The following is a 21,360-nucleotide window of genomic DNA, read 5'->3' as shown; positions in this document are numbered from 1 at the left end:
ATACTCGCGCCTGTACGTTACGTATCAGGTCCGGCACTTTGGATCTTACCGCGTATATGGTTTAAGAACTAAAGATAGCGTGCTATCTTTTTGCTCCGGATGGTGTTTGAACGCTCTTGGGGAAATATCGAAAGTTCAACACGTTCACAGTCCCCTGACCGTGGTTCGTTCGACAAATATCGCCCGTACGATTAAACTGGAAGGTTCTAAAACTGCAAAACGTAGATACACTCCTGGTCTCCTCCTATCGTCACGTCATCGAAATTCGCCAAATACGACGAGTGGTATACGATCATTGCCTTTTGGTAATACAATAACTAATGGCAAAAGTCGTAGTTCATTACAGGTTTGTATATTTATGATAAAATAACATTATCAGAATTTTCAACACACATTTTCAAAAATAAAACGTTTGTTCAACAAAAAGGAAAGAAACTGAAAAAAAAGTACAACACTTTCTACTATTTAGCATTGTGTAGGCCTTCTTTTATTTTCAATTACTTCGATCATTGATTTTGGTAAGAATGAAACGATCGGCGATTATAATTTTACAATAATTTACTCCATTTTTTTTTCGAGGCACAATTTTCATTCGTTAATATTTAACAATTGTCCATGTTCTCCTTTTCTTTTCGTTTCGACGTTTAATATACGCCACATACAACTGCATGCTAAATAAAATAAACAAACGTACAATTCTCCGTCATTTGTTCCGTTGTGATTCTCCATTTCCTTTCTTTTGTCAACAAACACAAGAAAGAACAACGAAACTTCAGTTTGTAGTTATACGTGTATTACTACAAGGGTATGTTTATATACCGTTGGTCACAAATGGTGAATTCTGAACGTATCCTTGGGTACATAACGATACAGCACACGTGTGCTATATTTTGGTCCAAAAGTGTATACACTTGGTTGTGGAATAAGTTTTGTCGTTTGATAAAACTTATCGAATAGTACTACATTGAACGACCTATTAGTAGTATCGTTCGGAGAACAAGATAGGACATTTATTACTGTGCTCGTGCACATTCGAGTGGTATTCGCGTCATTGCAAACGCGTTGAATGGGAACACGGTCTTTCGTAATTTCCTTAAGATGGTGAATACCGATTGAAATGTTAAATTTTAAGAAAATGTAAAGAAAGGAGATTTTTTTTTTCAATCGACGAAGAACGCGGAATTGTAAACGCGTTAAAGCGGAACATCGCCTTTCGTGAATTTTTCAAGACGGTGAGCACCGATCGGATTGTTGAATTTTAAGAAAATGTAAGGGAAAAAGGATTTTTTGAAATCATAAATGCAGCGTTCCTCCTTAACCGACACAGGATGCGATCCTCGCGCGAGCAGTTCTGTTCACGATCATCGAAGCGCGGGAAGACGCGTCCTTTAGTTGTTATTCGAGACGACGCGCGAACAGCAACGGCTAAAAATGGCGAGAAACGTAAACGCGACTGCGATACAAATGCTAAGCCGGCTCGATTTGCATAATGAGCAATATAATTAGCACGTGTCGCTGAATACGCTAAGATGACCGGCGTTCGTCGAAAGATGTCCCTCTCGTTCTCCATTACCGAAACTCACGGTGCTTTCCAAAGTGACGACGAAGTTTGCCTCGTTTGCGCGACAAATGGAAGGTGAGACGGTCGAGCGATAATGCGCAATTTTTACGAGTATTTTGCATCGGTGTTCTTCGAACTATAGCCTCGAGAGCTGACGTCTTAAAATCCAAGGAGGCTGCGAGAGAACATTTTTAACCTAGGAAACCATGGATCGAAAATCTCTTTTTATCGATACATTGATCGTCAAAGTTTAACAATCGTACGAGTATATTTTTCTTGGAACATTTCGAACCTGCCACTCGCTAGGGAAGGGTAGTATCGAGAAATCGGTTGCCCGACAACCCTTATGGGCAGTTAAAACCCTTATGGACGTCTAAAGAAGACGTTGAAGAATAACAAGAAAGAAAAATATTTCTACGTTTCAAAAGAAACAAAAAATCAAATTTAAAACAGTAGGTAAAAAAATAAGGTAGAAACTTGTTCCGAGGTAAATTTCGCTGCAATCGCGTGAGAGTTCTAATTTATAAAAATTCATTTGATCGATGTAAATGATTCTTCTCGGGAACGAGGTGCAACGAGTTTTATAATTATGAAAACGTAGCTACAAATAAGGATTGGTACAACGACGGTATTATAGACGTAAAAATATCTACGTTCTTCCGATCCAGGAAAATCTATTTTTAATTAACGCGTTGAATATCGTGCACGTACCTTATGCACGAACGTACGACAGTAACGTTTCGGTTACTATTGTTAGTGCATGTATATCGACAAATGGACAAAAATAAATCTCACCGCGAGTAACAAACGAAATAATAAGCAAGAAAAAACATTTAAGACGGCAATAAAACAATTTGTCTAAAGTTGGCAGTCGATACTTGCACAACGGTAATAATTATCCACACGGAGAAGGAGCGTTAAAAATATTATTTTTGGAATCGCTATTATCGACAAAGCCTATGGCAGGAATTTATATTCCATGCACCGTGACTCGTGTAATATTTGTATCTAACTTTTTGCGATAATTCGAGTCTGTTGCTATCGGAATTACGTAAAAAAAATGGAGAATATGTGGTCGACACACGATTTGAACGGAAATTTAGCCATTGTTTGAAAATGCGATGTATCGAACGCAATCTTCGATCGTAAAATATCGATCGTCTCGACGAAGCCGATTAAGTACTCCGGTAAGTACTTCTTATTAATTAAACGTTCCAATATTCGCTTCTAGAACGGAGTCAAAGGCTATCCTATTTCCTAGAATCGTTCGTTACAGGAAAACTTAAAGTCGTGTTGAACTTCGATCTCGTTCGAAAGGGAAGAAATTAGTTGTCCGAGAAGTTCACGATGGAAGAACAGTTCCGAACGATTTCGAAACGTGTTATTAACTTGATGTATGGTCTGTTTGTGGACCAACGTTCGGGATATACGAGTGCCCGGCGGCATACTTTCAACGGTAGTGATCTTAATACGGGCCTAAAGTTTAGTACGCGACTTAAAAGAAAAACGGTAAGAGGCATACCTGTTAGCGAGAAGTCTAGTCGGGTCTCTGGCTCGTTAAAATAAAATTTGTACGTTTACGAGTCTCTTTTCAACTACCACGAATCCCGTTTCTTTGCAATACTTCTAACTGCCTCGAGAGTAAAATTTTCTACGAAACAAGTAATATTGAACTTGAATGAAATATAGTAAACGCGTCAGTTTCTACGAGTTCCTGGAAGTAGTAATACTCTTCGATCGAATAAATTATTACAGGAATGATAATCACTTAGTCGTTCGCGAATAAAATTTTATCAATTATTATTCGTTGATCGAATAAGAATATAACCACGTTCGATTCTCAAGGCGCGTTGTACGTTAGACGAATCGAACGTAACGAAACGAAAATTCTTGACGGATAGGTGCGAGCTTGAATAAAAAAAAAATAAATGATAAATAAAAAAAATTCTTTCGTCGTCTTCGATGGTTACCGAAAAGATTTCTTTGTTGTCGCTCGTTGTTGATTTTCTCAGCGGAAACTTTTGCACAGAATTCGTTCACGATTTCGCGCGCGTCTCGTGAAATCGTTGTTAAACGTAGATAAGAAAATCAATTACTCAAAAATATAAATATCTCGCGCGTTACGAAACCGAAGAAATAGCGAGGCGTCGAGTAAAAACTCCGAGCGTCTTGCAGCCAGTTTGCTCAACGTTTTCGCTGCAAGTGACTAGCTAAACTTGCGCGTAAAACGTCGGGAATTTTAACGAGCGGCGCGGCGCGGCGCGACGCGACGCGACGCGACGCGACGCGACGCGACGCGACGCGGCGGTCTGCCGATGGATGATGAACGCTGCGACATTTGCGTTTCTCTGGTGCATTTTAATTGCAACACGGTCATGCGATACGGCGTCGTTACAACTTAATTGGCACTTGGTCGAGGAAAGACGAAATCTCGGTCTATGAATGAAAACAGCGAGAGCTCGTTGTTCCCAGACTTTCTCTGAATCTGCTATCGGAGCTGGCTAGTCCTGTTAATAACCGGGGAATATCAACGACCGAGATTATCTATCTGAATTGGATTAATTAGCGTCTGGTGCACCAGACCGTGTCTCCCGAAAACCGAAGTGACACCTGTAATCATAAACGAACCATGGAAACTAAGAAAATTATCGCACGAATACGGTCGCAACCTTTACTTTTTATTTTCGAAACGATACAAATCAATATCTTAGGTTCTTCTCGTTTTTCACCGTTCGTTTTTCCGTTACTCTGGAAATTCCACAACTCGACACCTTGTCCCGCGAGTTGTCCCAGATTCGTACATCCTATCCGCCACACACTGCTTTCACATCGCATAAACTCTTACAGATCGTCGAAAAACGCATTCGCGATTGGACGCACAGTTTAACAGGCTAATTGCCACGATAGTTTTCTACATTCAAGTGTGTTCTCGAGATTTGTTCAAACTGTTACGTGAACAGTAGAAATACTCGATAGGTCGTCGGTGTTCTTGTTATTTAATACCATCGTTAACGATAGCGATGTTATTTAAAAGTTTACAGTACGGTTCATTCCTTGTAACCGTTTTGATGAAAGATTATAAGTTCGTCGATCACCAGTGATCACGAAGTTTAAGATGTTAAGAAGAACACCTTGAACAAGTTTACCTCCAACACCTTAAACATAGTTACAAGTTTCCTGCTAACGTGTTCATTGGTTTAACCTTTCGATTCAAATTAATTACCGCGTTCGGTTTTATATCTCGAGGACAATAATATACGCAGACAGGATCGAATTGCATCTAATGTTGATTAAAATTTGTAATATTTGTCGTTGCATTTTAGCGAGAGCATCATACCTTTTGAACGGATCGGTGAATTTTTTTCGATGAAAGTTAATCCAACCGCGTTTTTATTCGGGTCAATTTTAATTACACGCGAGGTAAGTATCTCAATTTTATTACATATTTTTCGACAACGATCATTTTATACGATTCGTACTTTATTACAGTACGAGAAGATTGTGAATTTCACGAGGTACGAACAATATGTTTTACCTTCTTAATCGAAATAGCAGTTTATTTTCAAATTAAAATTTACATTAAAATGTTTAAAGAACACCTAAGTTGGAGTATACGACTACAGATGTCCCAGTCCTTGAGTAAATGCACGAGTGTTAGACAATGCAACGAAGAATGCAATACTTGTTTCGTCGTATAACATAATTCCGCTTTTCGTTGCTTTACGACTTAAACATCGAGACATTCTTTCAATTGAATATACAGTAAAAGTTTTTGGTCAAAATGCTCCACGTATACAACAACATGTGTTTTTAACTTTACAATAGACCGAGAGAATTAATCCATCCCATATTACTTACAGAAAAACAATATAAAATGAGAACGCGATGAAATATAAACAAGAACCATCTCTTATATCTGTACTCCTAATTACAAAGGATATTGAAAAATATATCGCTTAAAAGTTATACTTTCTTCGAAGGCTCGTAAATTGGTAGGAATAATGTTCGACGAAAAAAATATCGAAATAAAGAATAGATTGCATCGATGAATATGGATGTAAAATTTCACCGAAATGAGCGTCCGACGATTCACGAATGTCCCTCGTCGGCCTTGGCGAGAGATAAATAAAAAGAAGTCGATTCCTGGAACGAAACCTCGACCTTCTCCGGATAACCGTAACGTGGATGATCCGTTTCAGTTATCCAAAGAGTACTGTGATTCTCCAATGTGGGAAACTTTGGGTAAATAGGTTGAAACGCGAGCTCGTTTCAGCGCAGTTGAGTCCGTTAAATGTTAAGCATTCCTTGGCACGGTGTAAGTCATAGGCGCGGCTTAATATTGTTTAATAGGTTTAACATTCGACACGGTTAAGTAAATTACGAACTTCGAACGTACGAAGCTCCCTTCGACGCGGTAGGCGCGTTTTATCGCGAAAGTTTAACACTGCCGCGATCTACGCGCAATTTTATCCCACGATTCATAAAGTGTATCTTTCGCAACAATCGTACACCTAAACCTTTACGTTTCTTCTTACGGGCCGCGCTCTTCGCGTTAAAGACTCTTTGTTCCTTTCACTTGGCCGTGCCTTTTTTCTTTTTCTTTCTCCAACTATCGTGCACTCGTAGGAGTAGTTTCTTTCTTTTAAATCGGTTCAAGTTCGAACTCTTTTGTTTCGAGATATTTACGAATTTGCGTTAATATCGAAAATACGTTACTGCGTTCGTTTTGTACTTTTGCGATCCAAAACGTACGAAAAGAAAATCGAAACGATATTTCCTTTTATCCGTAGCAATTGGAATCTCTCCAAAGAGATTATTTTTGCGTTTAATCCTCGCTGCACCGCGCCTGGGTCTTTTCGGACCCAGAGGGACTTTTGCATCGCTTTGTTATACCGTTGGTGTCATTTTTAAAGGAAACGAGGAAAGGTACGATCAAGTAACGGAATTTTTATTCGAAATATTTGTGCAAACAAGATCAAATTACGGGTCTGTTTGACGCCAGAAGTGATCTCTCTCGTGATCGCCTAAATCGCTGGTATCGAAAGGGTTAAATGTACAATATTTGATACACGTTACAATACAGTTCGTGTATTCGATAATTTTTTAGTCGTTAGTTGATATTCTCAGGATGAATTCTTCATAACAAATTGACCGTGTAACTCAATATTCGATAGAACATGTTACGATACAGTTCCAATTCGATTTGTGTCTTGTATCGTTGGATTGCACTTTTCGCGAAACAAATACACGAAGATCGCATACGATCGTAAGCTACGTATACTGTACACGTACTTGGATCTAAAAGCTTGCGAAAAGCTCGAAGAAAATCCGTGGCGCATAATTTTTTGATCGTTAGTCGACACTCTCTGGATAAATTTTTGATACAAAATTGTACCGTGCAGCTCACAGACGTTTGCAAACTTTCCCGTGAAACTCTTTTGTGTCGCGCAGAGTTTCAACACTCGTACCAATGGGACTGGGAAATTGATCGTTGATCGAAAATTGTTCGAATTTACAGTAACGTTCGAAGTACGTAACGTAAAAGTGAAAAATGTTTCGATACGTAAACTCGTTGTTTCGATCGAGGAAAGTATTCGTTCGCTTTTAACAATCGATACGAACTTGGTAAATACGAATAACTCGATAACGCGTAACTCGTTGCGTATCTGTGAACATTTTTAAAATCCATTAACAAGAATATCAACCGCTGATTTACGATGATTAATGTATCGCGTTAGTCTTATTTCCTTCGACGATAAACTCGCGGTAATTTCAGTACTTTTTCTTTATGTCGTTATCGTCACCCAAGGCGAACGTACTCATTTGCATTGAGAATATTCTTTCGTTACCATTTTCGAACCGATGCAATTCTAATCTTAACACCGGTACCGGTCAATGCTACCCGTTTCTTTCGTATTTTATATTTTCCTTTATCTTTTACAGAAAACGAGAATCTTGATCGCGCGTTCTCGGTTTACTTTTCGGTCACTTTGTTTCGTTGTAGAAATTTAACAAGATCGCGATTGCAACGATTTTCTCGACGATCCATTTTATTACCACGGTCTCTTTGCAAACGGTACCGATCTACTTGCGTTGACCAACGATCGTTCTTTTCTCGTACGAAGTCGATCGACCGCGTGCTCGTCGCGACTCGTGATACTTGTCGCGCATGCGCGCGCAACGTACGTATAAAAATCTCAAATAGGCCGCTTTCGATCGGCTTTGAAACGCGATGTATCGTTCCCAAACAATGAAACCGTGGCACGTTTATGTGTCAACCCTTTGTTCGGTGCACGCATTTTTCACGATCGGCTGTGGTTTTCAGGCTTAACGGGCCAATTTTTTTCGTCGCCACGAGCTCGTATTTACGAGGGACACCTGTTTTCGGGCACGTTCCGAGGGCGATTTGCCAAATTAACCGACTCGAGGAGGTTTTGCAAGCTCGCACGCGAATGCTTTAAAAATTGTTCCGCGAAAACTGGAGCATTCTTCGCCGAGAAGTTTCGATTTTCACTGACCTACAAACGACTATTCGGAACTACGTTCCCACCAGAAGTTGTAAATAAATTTTGCATATTTGCGCCGTGTTTACTCTTACATCGTTAATCCTGGAGCTTCAACGAAGCAAAACTTCAACGAAACGAATCTCACAGTCGATACACTGTGGTGCTGTTTTCTAACACTTGACTCTCTAAATTTATTTGCGCTCAGTTATTACCGGATGTGTATATTCTATATTTTTCTATCGTTTGAACTTATTCTTAAATAAAGTGTATTAATATTTTTAAACGACGACAGTTAGAATTTGTAACATTACATTTTTTTCGATTGTCTTCCGACTGAGAGAGATTAGAAACAGATATCGGAATACTTTATTTCGGCGAGCTTTGCAAAGACTATAATTTATAACGTCGATGTTGACACGGAGTATAAGGAGTATAAGTGTTCTGTAAATGTAATACATTGTGAATATGTTATAAAATAGTTAATCGCGAGAGAAAATGTTAAAAAGAAATAATAGATTACTCGATAAGTTTTATCGTTCGATAAGAAATGGAGTTATTAGGTTCGTTGTTTCATTTTTCTAAAGATGGTGCCACTGTTTGATGAACATGTGCGAAGTTTTATGTAGATCTATCGACTCCTTCGTATATTTATAGTTGATTGACAGTTGCTCAAAGTTGAAGTGTCATAGTATTATTTTACAATGGGGAAAACGACAAAAAACTACATATAGAGAAACGTTTAAACATGCAGACGAGAGTTGCGATAAACAGGAAAGAGTAAAATGGGAAATGGAAAATTCATGCAGGACCGTTAAGAGTATCATCCAAGAAACAACAAACGTCCATCACTTTTCTGAGAAACTATGGGAAAATTGTCAAAAATAGATACAAACGTGTGAACAACGATCGAATTCACCTAAATTTCTTGTCATCTACCTCAGATATCGAACCATTTTCGAAGTCATTGGCCAAGAAAGTAATAGATACATAAAATGAAGAAATTGGGCAAAACGGAATTACCATAAAATCGATACTACGTGGGAACAACAACCCATCACGCATCAACATACGTGTATGTCTAAAAATTGCTTCTAATTTTATATTACTTTCATCAATTGGTACGTGCACGAAATGTTTCAAACTACTTGAGTGTCGAGAATGCAATTTCATTTTAAATAAAGTGCTGCTTTTCGGTTTTACTTCGATATAATATTTTTGGTAATCGAAACGATACGTTGATGTTGGTATAGTCGACGTAATGTCCTAGTGCTTGTTTGATTCGATATATAAGCGTATGAGCAAAAATCTTCGTAATTTCTTTCCGGAAAAAATTCCAATTCTATGGCTTCCATTCGCTGAAATTGTGCTCGTTTTGTGTTTAGATTTTCTTTGTCCATTAGTCGTGATAAATGGTTAGTTAGATTTAAATATCGTAAAATTTTATCCGTAATAAGATCATCTGCAGATATAGGTGTTAATTTTATTTAAGATGGCGCAAGGTATTTTAAAATTATCGAACAAACTAAGCCATTAATTACTTCGACGATATATCGATTTTTGAAAATGACAGCATTTGGGCAATAAAGCTCTTTCTGTTGTTGCCTCTACAGAGCCGCAAAATCCACGAGAAATACATCACCCGGTTTAAATCGATGCCAGATATCGAATTGTAAAAGTAATTCGTGCAACTCATTTGCATTTAGAAGCGGAATAAATTAACCGGTATCAACGAGTGCAAAGTAAGCGACGACTTTTTTAAGATTCGTTTGCGTGGTTAATTTAAATACTATGCCATTGACACTTGGTTCGTGTTGTTAACAATATCGCTTTTTCAAAATTGTCGATATATACGTGTGTGTGACTCGGTGCCTGCAGATTCGAACAGGTTAAGATCGAGGTACATCGTTTTTCGATCCTGGTTAACCACTTGTCCTAAGTTTCGAAAACGCGTATTATAATCGATATCAAGGTCGGTCACAATTCTCTCCTCGTGAACGCTAATTTTTCTTTTTGAAAACGTTTCTTTCTAATATTTTCGAGAAAATAATAGAATATGTTCGATAAGTTTTGTCGTTCGATAAAACTTATTGAACAGTACTACATAGTATAGTACTGTTTTATCGAACGACAAAACTTATCGAACAACCTATTATACTTTAACATACGAATATGGACAAGATTCACTCTTGATTCTTATGTTCGATTCAATTTCCTTACCACGAGTCTCGTACGTTTGCAATACAACCGCTCTGAATAAGGTTGACATTGAAAAACAAAGTTTGCACTGTACCGGAACCACGTATTTTTTCATTGGCGGTGACATTTTGCGCGGTTGAACCAATATTTGCAGAATCTTACTTCGATTTGATAGCAAATTTTACAATACCATTGTTCATCGAACCAATAACAATTTCTTCGAGCTAACTTTTCGAGAGATTGTCAACAAGTTGTACAAATACTCTCCATCTTTTCACATGACTACTTACGCACATATTACATTAATATTATACTTATATGACACTTTAATTTACAAATATATTCTATTAATACGACACTTATACTACACTTTTATTTACTTATACATTATATTGATATTACACTTATTAAAATATATTTACACTTATGTAATAATCTTAACACGTTACGCATTTTTGGAAGAAAGTCACTTCCTACTTTGAAAGTAGCTATATTTAGCAATTCAAAATAATCACTTCTGCTTGATGTTAAAAGAACGTGTTCCGTATTGTTTGAAACTACGTTTCGAACTAACGCAGCGTTTCTATTTCTTTATTGGAGAACGTTCGGGAAGAAAAAGATTTCTATCGTTAACTATAATACAAGACACCAAGGATAAACACTTGTCCACTCGCGCGAAATAAACGAATCTTATGACAATAATTATCGGAGCTACAGCAGAGACAGCTACGGTATAAAAGAATTTTCGTTGTTCCCAATATAATGAAACAAACTGTGAGGGTTGGTTTTTTGTATGCGAGTGAAGATGAATGCGACGAGTGAGAGTCCTTTGTTTAGTATAGCGTTATACAGTCTATGGTGTGAATGTCATGGGAGAGAATCTTGTCCGATCGTGCAGTCGAGTGTAAGAGAGCGAGAGAGCAAGTAACAACTAAAGAGAGAATTCCGAAAATAAAAAAAGAGAACCTTTTGTGTAGTGCGTAGCTGCATGAACTATTTTTATATTTGTTCTGTGTTCAAATATATTGCTGTGATTGTTAAGTAATTGAATTTGTTCCATTCTACCCACACAAATGAGATCTCTTTCCGCGGTACATACTTCGTACCTTAGAACTGCTTCGTTGTTCTTACGTAAAAAAGACTTTTCGACACTGTCTTCTTACATTGTACAGTGTGTTCCAAAATTTATGAGTAGGAAAAAGAAAAAAAATTCTGTAAACATGCTTCGTTAAAATGTTACAACAAAAGTATGAAATTGTAACGAAATTTCTCCTAATATAATATATTATAGGGTAAGAATAAATCGATGATATTTGTATAATTTTTTTATGCGCATTGTGTTTACTACTCGACATCGCTGAAGGTGATGGATGTAATTTTTATTAAACTTTTATCGTTACTACTCCGTTTTAAAATGAATGCCATATTTTTCGATACAAGACTAACATCGTTGAAAAATAGAATCGGTATAACTAACCGATAGTTACCGGTAACGACAGAAGCAACATTTATTAATCAGCGATTTAAAATATCTAATAAACGCAATGTGCATAAACGTCGATAAATATCATCGACTTGTTCGTAATACACTAGAAGGAAGTTCGTCGTAATTTTACAATTTTCTTCTAACTTTTCAACGAAACGTTTATTTATAAGAATATTTGTTCTTATTTCTACTCATGGAACACACTGAGTTGGCTCCGTTTGGCCGTTAAATCCTAAAACACCCTTTATACACTCGATTTCAATCTTCGTTTGATATATCTGTTGGTCTCCTCGTTAATTACTTCGAAGATGGTTCGATATCCGAAGAAGATGAAGGTGAAGCGTAACGTTTGGGTTAGTTCGATCGCTATCGCATGCACGTGTTTGGAACCAGTTTATTATACCGGAATATTATACACATTGTATTATGTTTCCAAGCGGAACCAAAAAGTGCTATTTTCTACCATGTTTCTTCGGTACGGAGCAATTTTGAAAGAAGCGAGCAACACGCTAATTAATGAACAGGAAAAGAAAAGAAAGAAATTGAAGAAAAATTTACAGTCGATGTTGGTCGTTAAGTACTGTAACGATCGAATTTAATTTACAAATTAATCAATTGTACAATATACCGAGTGGAAATAAATTGATCGAATAAAAGGAAGCAGTTTGGACACGGATTGTAACCGTAAGAAACAGGATTCGATGCAACTGTATCTCGAGGGTAAATCGTCCACGTCTACGGGAAAAATGGCGTCGTCTTCGAGAAAATGGACGATTCGAAGATGAGAAATTCTCAATCCTCGTTTCTTTATTAATTCTTCGTCTCACAGCCTGGCTCGTAGGAACCGAACGGTTGCGCTAACTCGTTTCGGCTTAGGTTCGTCGGATTCTCGTTTTTCGGAGCCGCCTCGCTCGGATGTTTCGCGTCAGATGCATCCCTCGCCTCCCTCGGAGCCCGGACGTCGTCTTGGAAATATTTGTCACGTGCCCGACAAAACGCTCGCATTTTGACGGATCACCCTGTAGACGGGGGAGCACGGAAAAGCACGTTGCCCTTCGAGAGTAGGGGCGCCAGTTGCCTAGCGACCGGCCCTGGAAACCCCCGTAGTCCCTTTGGGGCGCACCCTGTACAATCACCGGTGATGTGCTCGAGACGCTTTCCATCGTTTCGAATAGGTACGACGAAACTTTCGAAATTCGAAGCTTTCGTAGATTTGAAATACCTCTTACGATCCCGAACCACTCTGGACGATCTTCGAACTCGCGTCACGTTGAAATTGATCGAATATTACCTTGTAAGGGTTCTCGCGGTACTTTGGGTCTTCTTGGACCCAACATCGTTCGATCGTACCTGATAAAACAATTTCTTTTAGAAATGAAGAAAAGTGCGATAAAATGATAGAATTGTATCGTTTAACCTTTTGCGGACAAGAAAATGTTCACGTCGCACGTTTGCGTTATAAAAGCTTTATTCGAATAACTTTTTCATAAAATCCAATAAAATCGTAAACAAACAAATTTAATCGTCTTTACATACGAGACGTTTTATATTCGTGCTTTGTGCGAAGTTTAGTTTAGAACGACAAACATACGCCAACCGCAGCGCGAGAATTGGGCGGCTGTACGCCGACACGCGTCCGCAACATTAAAAAGACTTGGGAGGTTATTTGCCGACACTCGTCCGCAAAGTGTTAAAATATTTGTGCAAGCTACGGATCCCTTCACACTCAGATTGTATCTGATTCGTGGTCGTCAAATATCGTTATTGCGAGGATTAAGCTTCGATCACTTTCATGAAAAATAAGAACTGTAAATCTTGTCACTGTAAATGTTGAAACGTGAGAATCTTTCGAGAGACTGAATAGAAGTTGGAGAAAAGTTTGGGTCGTTGGTAAAGAAAATGGTGATATTTGTCCGTTGTTTGTTCGTTGGGTGACTTTACACCCTCGGGCAAAAATGATGCAGTTGATTCGACGATATTCGTCCATAAAGGATTCGATCGACTATTCCTCGAACGTAAGGAGAATTACGAGTTTACTGTATAGTAATGTATTTACTAATTCTCGTAATTGGTAAAAATGAATTGATGCAAATTTTCAAAAATATACGCTATTTCTTTTTTTTTATTTCTCCTTTCCTGTGCGATCGTTGCATTTTCGAGCTTCATTTATACTTGTACAGTGTTCACGTTGAATCGAAAAGACTTGAAAATCGACGATTCGAAACGTTTAACGAACAACTCGTTAAAGAAGGATACTTAGTCGTCTCTGTTTACCATATCGATGGGAAATTCTGTACACCCTGTACATCGTGACACTACTGTATTAGAAGATAACGAGTATCTCCGACGTTGGGTCGGTTTGTAGACCCACCTTATCTGAATATTTTTCTTTATCTATTTGCGCAAGTACTCTTCTAAATCCTTCGATCCCTTTTTCCAGATCTCCCGTATTTTTACAATATATATACCGTCCGACGCATACTATGTACGATTTTAACCGATCGTCGAGTAAATCGCCTTTTCTGCGTCGATATTAACCTCGAAGAGTTCTTTTCGACCGTGCACTCGAAGTGTTTGAGTCGGAAATGTTCCGAATGTCTAAACTTCATATTTTTAATTTTATAATACAACGAAAAAGCTAAAGTAGCACAGAAGGTATCCATTCGTGTCCGTTTTTGTGTTTATGCTCTTTGATATACTCAAAGTCCGAGTAAAAATTGTCCCGAATGCAGGTAATTCGTATTTTTAATTTTACAATAGAACAAGATAGGACTAAAAAAATACAGAACCGTCCAGTCGTGTCTACTTTTGTTTGTATTCCCTTTTATACAGTCAAAGTCTTTGAGTAAAAATTGTATCGAATCCGTAAAATTCATATTTTTAATTTTACAATAGAACAAAACGACTAAGAAAATACAGAATCGTTTAATCGTGTCTCCTCTTATTTGTATTTCCTTTGATATGTTAAAAGTCTTCGAGTGAAAATAGTCCCGAACGAACATAATTCATATTTTTAATTTTATAATACAACGAGAAGACTAAGGAAATACAGAAACAAAGAAACATTCGGTTGCGTCCGTTACAATAGTTTCCAATGATGGAAAAGAATGTATGGTTGCGGTGGGTCGGTAAAGACCCGAGGAACGCATCAAGATGAACAGTACTGGCGGTGGAGAAGAATGGTGGGTTTCGAAAATCGGGTGGTTTCGGAGATTAACGCTCAGTCGCGACTTTTCCGTTTGCTTTCTTGTCCCCGTGAAACCTTTCAAGGTTCAAGGATCAAGGATTCCGCTGCCAGGTTTTCCAAGGGAAACTTTCACTTGGCCGTGGTGGAAAGAGGAGCGGCCGCGATCGCACGGTACCGGACGAGCTCGGCTATTGCCGCTGATCGTTGTCGATAATTATCTTTATCTCGCTCGATCCTTATGATTATCGTTTTTTACGTTCGATCGTCGAAGCAGCTATTCTCCTCCTCCGCTGTCTGGACACCGATAAGATCTTGTTTATCGGACGTTCGTCTGCTGGAAAACGAACGGCTGTAAATTCCACGAGTAACGGAAAACGCTCGATGGATACGCACGTGTACAGTGTGTCGCGTCGAGGTAACGTCGATCTACGAAAATTAATACACGGTATATTGTTCGAAAATATATGCAAGACTCTATTACAGACTCGATGCACTCCCTACAGTTATCGATCATGGCCTGCCACCGTTTTCATGTACCTTCTACGAGGTTTGAAAATTCATTTCGTACGAGTCTCATTCGAAACGTTAGAATTCAACGCGTTGACGCGTTGTTTCGTTCGACGTTCAAGACCTTTAACTCGAAACGTCACCGAGTAACTGGCTCGATACCTGTACGAAGCTAGTATCGTTAATCCTTGTGTGCGTTACTTTTATTTTACACGTTCTCGAAGTTTTTAATTTTCTCTTCCTGTAACACACCGAATGCCGATTCAAACAATCAGAGCGAACAATTATAGGAAACTGTGATACAGTTTCATGCTAAAGTCGATCGTTCAACCGGTTCTCACGTTCGTTTGCCAATCTATAAAATTTATTTAGAAAATTTTCGTTTATAATTCCTTTAATTACATTTTGTTTTATACACGTATCCGAGTATCTCGGTTGTACGCACATAATGAGCACGTAATGTAAGCACATAACGAGTTCGATTGTTACTTACTTAAAAAAGTGAGTATAAGTTTTTTGATTAGCGTAAAAATGTCCAAAAAATTGAGATCTGGAACGATTTTACGATATGTTTAGAAGAACACCGTCGATTACTAGAAGAAATGTACAAATGGATACCCGGTTGTGCATACAAGGATAACTTTGTAATCCAGTCGCGTCTGTTACGATAGCATTGTTAACAAATTGTATATTACGAATACGGCGATGAAACGAGAAAAATTGAAGGAACGCATCAGAGTTAAGGAGTACTCGATACGAAAAACTACACCGCGAAGGTAACTCCAATTTTTGCACAACTACGAATACCTGGCACTTCTATACAAACGAGTAAATAATTGTAGACCGTGTGCATCGATGATCCGCTTATACGTTAAAACACGATTAATCGTGCCATCGACAATTTTTTCCTTTCACGCGATGCGTTTTCAAACGATCTCCATTTTACCGCTTAAAGTACTCGATCATATTCGAAACGCAAAATACAATTACTACGAATAAGTTTTTGCTACCTTTAATATTTTTATCGGTTTCATATTTTATAAATGTACAAAATCTGTTAAATAATTTTCTCTACTTCGTTTGAAAATTTAGAAAACTTGGAAATTTCTCTTTAATTATCAAATACCCTAAATTTAGCCCAAACTTAACTCCTTAATATTTTCGTCGGTTTCATATTTTCTAAATACGCAAAACCTGCTAAATAATTTTCTCCACTTTCTTTCAAAACTTGGCAAACCTGTAGATTTCTCTCGTATTTTCAAATATCCCTCGTGATTTAATTTTCAGCGAATTCGTGTATTTCTATCGCCTTTGTCGCGTTCGTTGGGTCCGCGATCCTTATCGGTTATGGTCGATTTATCGTCAACGCCAGGATAATTCGTTCCGTGACATATTTTTACACAGTCGGTAGTTTATTTATACGGTCATTGTGTTTCCCGATGTTCGTTAACGAACCCCGGTCGTTCATTACCGTTTACTCGTCGCGAATGTCGCGTATCGATCAGACCCTGGATGGTCTCGAATTTTTTTTTCGAATTTTCCACGAATATCGCGAAAAGCAAATATAATACGTAGCCGCGGAGATATACATTTTCCACGTCGGTATCGGAATTTTGTAATTTTTTTAGACGGCTCTCCCACAGCGTGCACACGTTTCGTTATCGGGAACTTGCAGCCAGGACTCGTTGCAAAGCGTTTGCATCTTCCCAATAAAGTCGCCCGCGTTTACGTGCGCGAATTGTTCAAATGTCGAATCATTTTGTTCGCAGTTACGCATTTGAACACGCTCGACCGCTAGTGACAAATATCGTTTCAAATGCTCGAGTCAAAGAAAACACGGGTGCGTAAACTGTTCGGCCGTTGTGAAAAATTTCGTCAGATTCTTCGTCCAATTTTTACACTTTTACAAGTAAAAAGTATAAAATTAAATCGGCGCGGGGAATAACGCGATAACGCCTTCGTCGGCGATTAAAATATACAGGGTCCGGCCGAATAACGTACAAGAGATTGCAACGCGATTCCTTGTGAAAAAATAAGGAAAAATATGGAACAACGTTTTTTTCCTTCTAGATTTCATTTTCGAGAAAATCAAGTTTCGAAGTAAGTCCCCTACGTAGGTTTATTGTTACGCTTATTGTAAGGTCTGGTTTCTCGAACGATGCACGACACGTATTGTATTTGTAAACTACAAATAAATAATAATAATAATAATTTTTTTGATTGTATACTTCTTCTTTGAAGTAAGTCACCGTTAATAGTTGAGTAATTTTAAAAGGAAGTTCGAAACAAGTCAAATTGATCCCTTTGGTAGTTCTGGTATTAAAATAATGAAATAGCTCGCGAGTAACCGTGATCTGAACCCGATAGAAAATTTACGGGCAAAATGATTGAAACTGATTCGACGAAAAAGTCGTTACAATTGATAAATATAAACTTCCGTAAACCGTAGAATCATCGTGGGAAGAAATTTCAACTATGAATTGTAAAAATGAAATAACATCGGTGCGATATTGTGTCAAAGGTGTTATTCGAGCACGTAATGTTACAAAATATTGCAAAATATTAACAATAGTATCTTTGATCGGAAACTTGTTTCCAAGACTCCCTCTCGTAACATAATTCCCCTAGATTCTACATCGCTGTTGATCACTGCAATAACATTCGAAAATCCTAAAACACCGAAGTTTCTCGTAAAATGTTGCATCGATGTATAGAATCGGAAAGTTTCTGCCAGGGGTTGTACATCGCGCGAGAACGTTCGAACGGAGTAACCCTGTTACTTTCCCAATGATCGAAGAAATGCAATTCGACCCGCATCGGGCTGTTTGTACGGTCGATACAACGAGGGGATGCCTAGAGGTCCGTTTATCCATTGAACAATCCTGATGTTGACCCTGATCCTGGCAAAGGGACGAAGGAAGAGCAGGCCGGGTCCTGGAATGCCGTGGCTAGCTCCGGGCTGCTTCCACCCTTGCCCCTCGCTCCGTCACCCCCTCTCGTCCCGTCTCAGTCAGTTTCGTTGTGTTTACCCAATTCCGTCTCCCTCTCTCTATCTCTGTTCCGCATTTCTCGTTCCATTCCCCTTTCCACGGAGTTCTTTTCGTCTCTCCGTCCCGCTCTTTTCCTCTGTTTCGCTCTTTTGCCATCGTTCCCCCTCCTCTTCTTTCATTATCTTCCCCTCCCGCGTTCTTTCTCTCGGTCTGGTCTCCCCGTATATCTCCTACGGCTAGCCTCTGTGCCTTCTCGGTCCGAGAGAAGCGTCCACGTCACGTCCTATCGCGATCTCTCGTCTCTCCTTTCATCCGGGCAACGTTTCGTCCCTCCTCGCCGCCCTCGTACCCGGGACTCGCATTTTGTTTACAAACCCGACGTTTCCCTTTCGCGCGCCGCGTTTTCGTCGCCCGAGGAATCGGAATCGTAATCGCGCGCCGATTTCCGCGCCCTCTTCGTTAATTACTCGGAGATCGGCCACGAGCCGATCGCGCCCGAACGAAACCCACCGCGAGCTTTCGGTCTCCGAGGGAGGGGAGCGGCGATGCCGAGCTTCGCGTACTTCGACACTTTCCTTTCTACCTTTTGCCCTCTCTTTGCCTACTTTTTTTCTTTTTGCTACTCGGGACGTCGCGTCATCGACCAGCTTCGACACCGGCCGAAAGAAACGGGAGATAAAAGCGAACGAAACGAAATCGACACGCGCTACTTTCGCGAACAGACCCGTTTCGACGTACAGTACCGCGGTTAACGTAATCGAATGTTTTCGCGTGTACCCGTAGCAACGTGTCGAGGACATCTTTACACGTTGAAGTTTATCAACACTCGGAGAACGGAGTTCGCGGGGACCGAAGCCGGGTCATTTCTGATCCGTGGGAAAATCACGCACAAATAGATCTCGGAGTGTAATTTTCTCCTTGTATTATTACGAATAGGTTCATCATAGAGAAACAATACAGGTTTATTTACAAAATTTAGAAATTATCGTAACAAAAATAGGTTTGTTACAGAGAAAAGAAAAACCAGCGTGTTTTGAGAATAAATAATATTTATTAATTTTCTGTACAATTTCTACGCGAAATTGTATTTTTTCCGAATACAGTGATTATTTCGAACGTGTCGTTGACACTCTTTACAAGCAGAAGTATATTTGTTATCGTTTTTTGTACAAATATATTATCTTCCACGTTTACGCAGCTGTTGGTTGGTGATTCTAAACGTACGGAAAAGCTCTTGAAATAGTCGAATGACCCACGTTTCTCCCGCGAGGGTTAAACAGTTTTACACGAATCGAATGTATGTACATTGAAAGCATTAATACCTTTTTATTTGGCCCCTTCGTTTACGATATCGTGCGAGACTCGTGGTAAAGAAATTGGGCCAAACGTAAGAACCATGGGTGAGCCCACTTTCCTACGTTCAAATGTATTTTCTTGAAAATATTAGAAAAAAAAAACCCGTGTATAATGTTTTAAAAAAGAAAATTTAACGTTCACGATTATGACACGCGTTATCGAAACTTAAATCGTAGGGCAAGGGATTAATAACATATACAATTTGTTGGAAATCTGAGCTTGGAATTGTCACGATAGCTTTTCACCAATTTTTCGGCACACGACGCAAGTAACTTTGTATTTCTTGACTGGAGTTTTTAATCTTAAAACACGTTTCCCCTTGACGTGTTCACTGTCATGTCAGTTTTCTAATAGGTTGTTCGATAAGTTTCGTCGTTCGATAAAACTTATCGAGCAAGCTAGAAAAATAGAACAAAATGGCGCAAAGAATAGAAATGTATTCGATGGTTCATCGATGCTTACAATATTATACAACTTACCGTTGTATAATATTGTCAATAACGATAACGGTATTTAAAAGTTTGCAACTATTAGGGTTCGTTCCTTCATTTCTGCAAATACACGTTTTAAGATCCGTGCGCCTATGACCACCATGACACTCAACGTGTTCAGCTTTCAGATATTCCGCGCTTCGAGGTACCGGACGCGGCAATTTTTTGTATTTTACTTTAACGATAGCAAGGTGAGACCGATATTGAGGTCGTAAGTGTAATATTTTCCACTCGGTACGTATAAGTAGAAATTATGATCGAAAACACGTAGTACCTAGCACGTTTTCGTTCGGATAGTGAACTACGAGTCCGACTCGTAGTTTAAATCAAACGAGTTAAATTTGTGCTTCGTTATGGACGGTGTATTTTCTATTGGATTTGCATCGAGGAACTGAGCCGACCAAGGCAATAGGACGATACCATTTTTTCTTCTCCATTCTCAAGCTTCGAATCGTTTTGCGTACGCAGCACTCTCATCTTGGCGAATTCTTAGCGGTGATACGAACGAATTTGAGCAAATTTTCGTCAACGAGTACTCTAGAAAATTGTATATATTTAGATTATCACGATCTCCCGTTCGTTGGATATTAACTTTCGGAGATATCGTCGTTCTTGCGAAACACTCGAATAGAAGAGTTACTTGGAACGAATTTAGAGATTCGAACCAATAAAGAACAACTCAATTTAAAAACAGTGTAAAAAATTACGTCGATGAACGAGCAATTTTTTTCTCATTTGACAGAAGAATACTTTTTGCAACCTTTTCATCTTCGTACAATTTTTGAAGGGTCAAGTTGTTCTAGTATTGCCAACGAATGAAAATATATAATTACTCGTTGAGCTATGATTAGAAATGTGTTACTTTATATATTTTACATTTTACGCGGGGAAAGGAATCTTTGGTGAACTTGACATTAATTTCAGTTCGTTGGACGTTGTCAATTGGTAATAAATTATTGTACAGAACAATTCTCGAGGAGGCTTCCTCGTGTTTAGGATCGAAAATTCTTTGAAATTCTTTTTAAAGAAAACTACTCGACACGTTGGATCGAAACATTTTTTCTTCTATTGATAAATCTT

At 38.7% G+C, this 21,360-nt stretch overlaps 1 protein-coding gene across 6 annotated transcripts in view; it reads left to right on the top strand.

Annotated features, from left to right (window-relative positions):
- Wge (BAH domain and coiled-coil containing protein winged eye) overlaps positions 1-21,360 on the top strand; it is a 445,841-nt gene that overhangs the window by 171,712 nt on the left and 252,769 nt on the right. The gene's annotated exons all lie outside the window — the stretch shown is intronic.

The sequence above is a fragment of the Ptiloglossa arizonensis genome, chromosome 6 (assembly GCF_051014685.1).
Source record: "Ptiloglossa arizonensis isolate GNS036 chromosome 6, iyPtiAriz1_principal, whole genome shotgun sequence".
NCBI lineage: Eukaryota > Metazoa > Arthropoda > Insecta > Hymenoptera > Colletidae > Ptiloglossa > Ptiloglossa arizonensis.
Note: the sequence above shows the minus strand (reverse complement) of the source record. Positions and strands in the feature narration are given on the sequence as shown.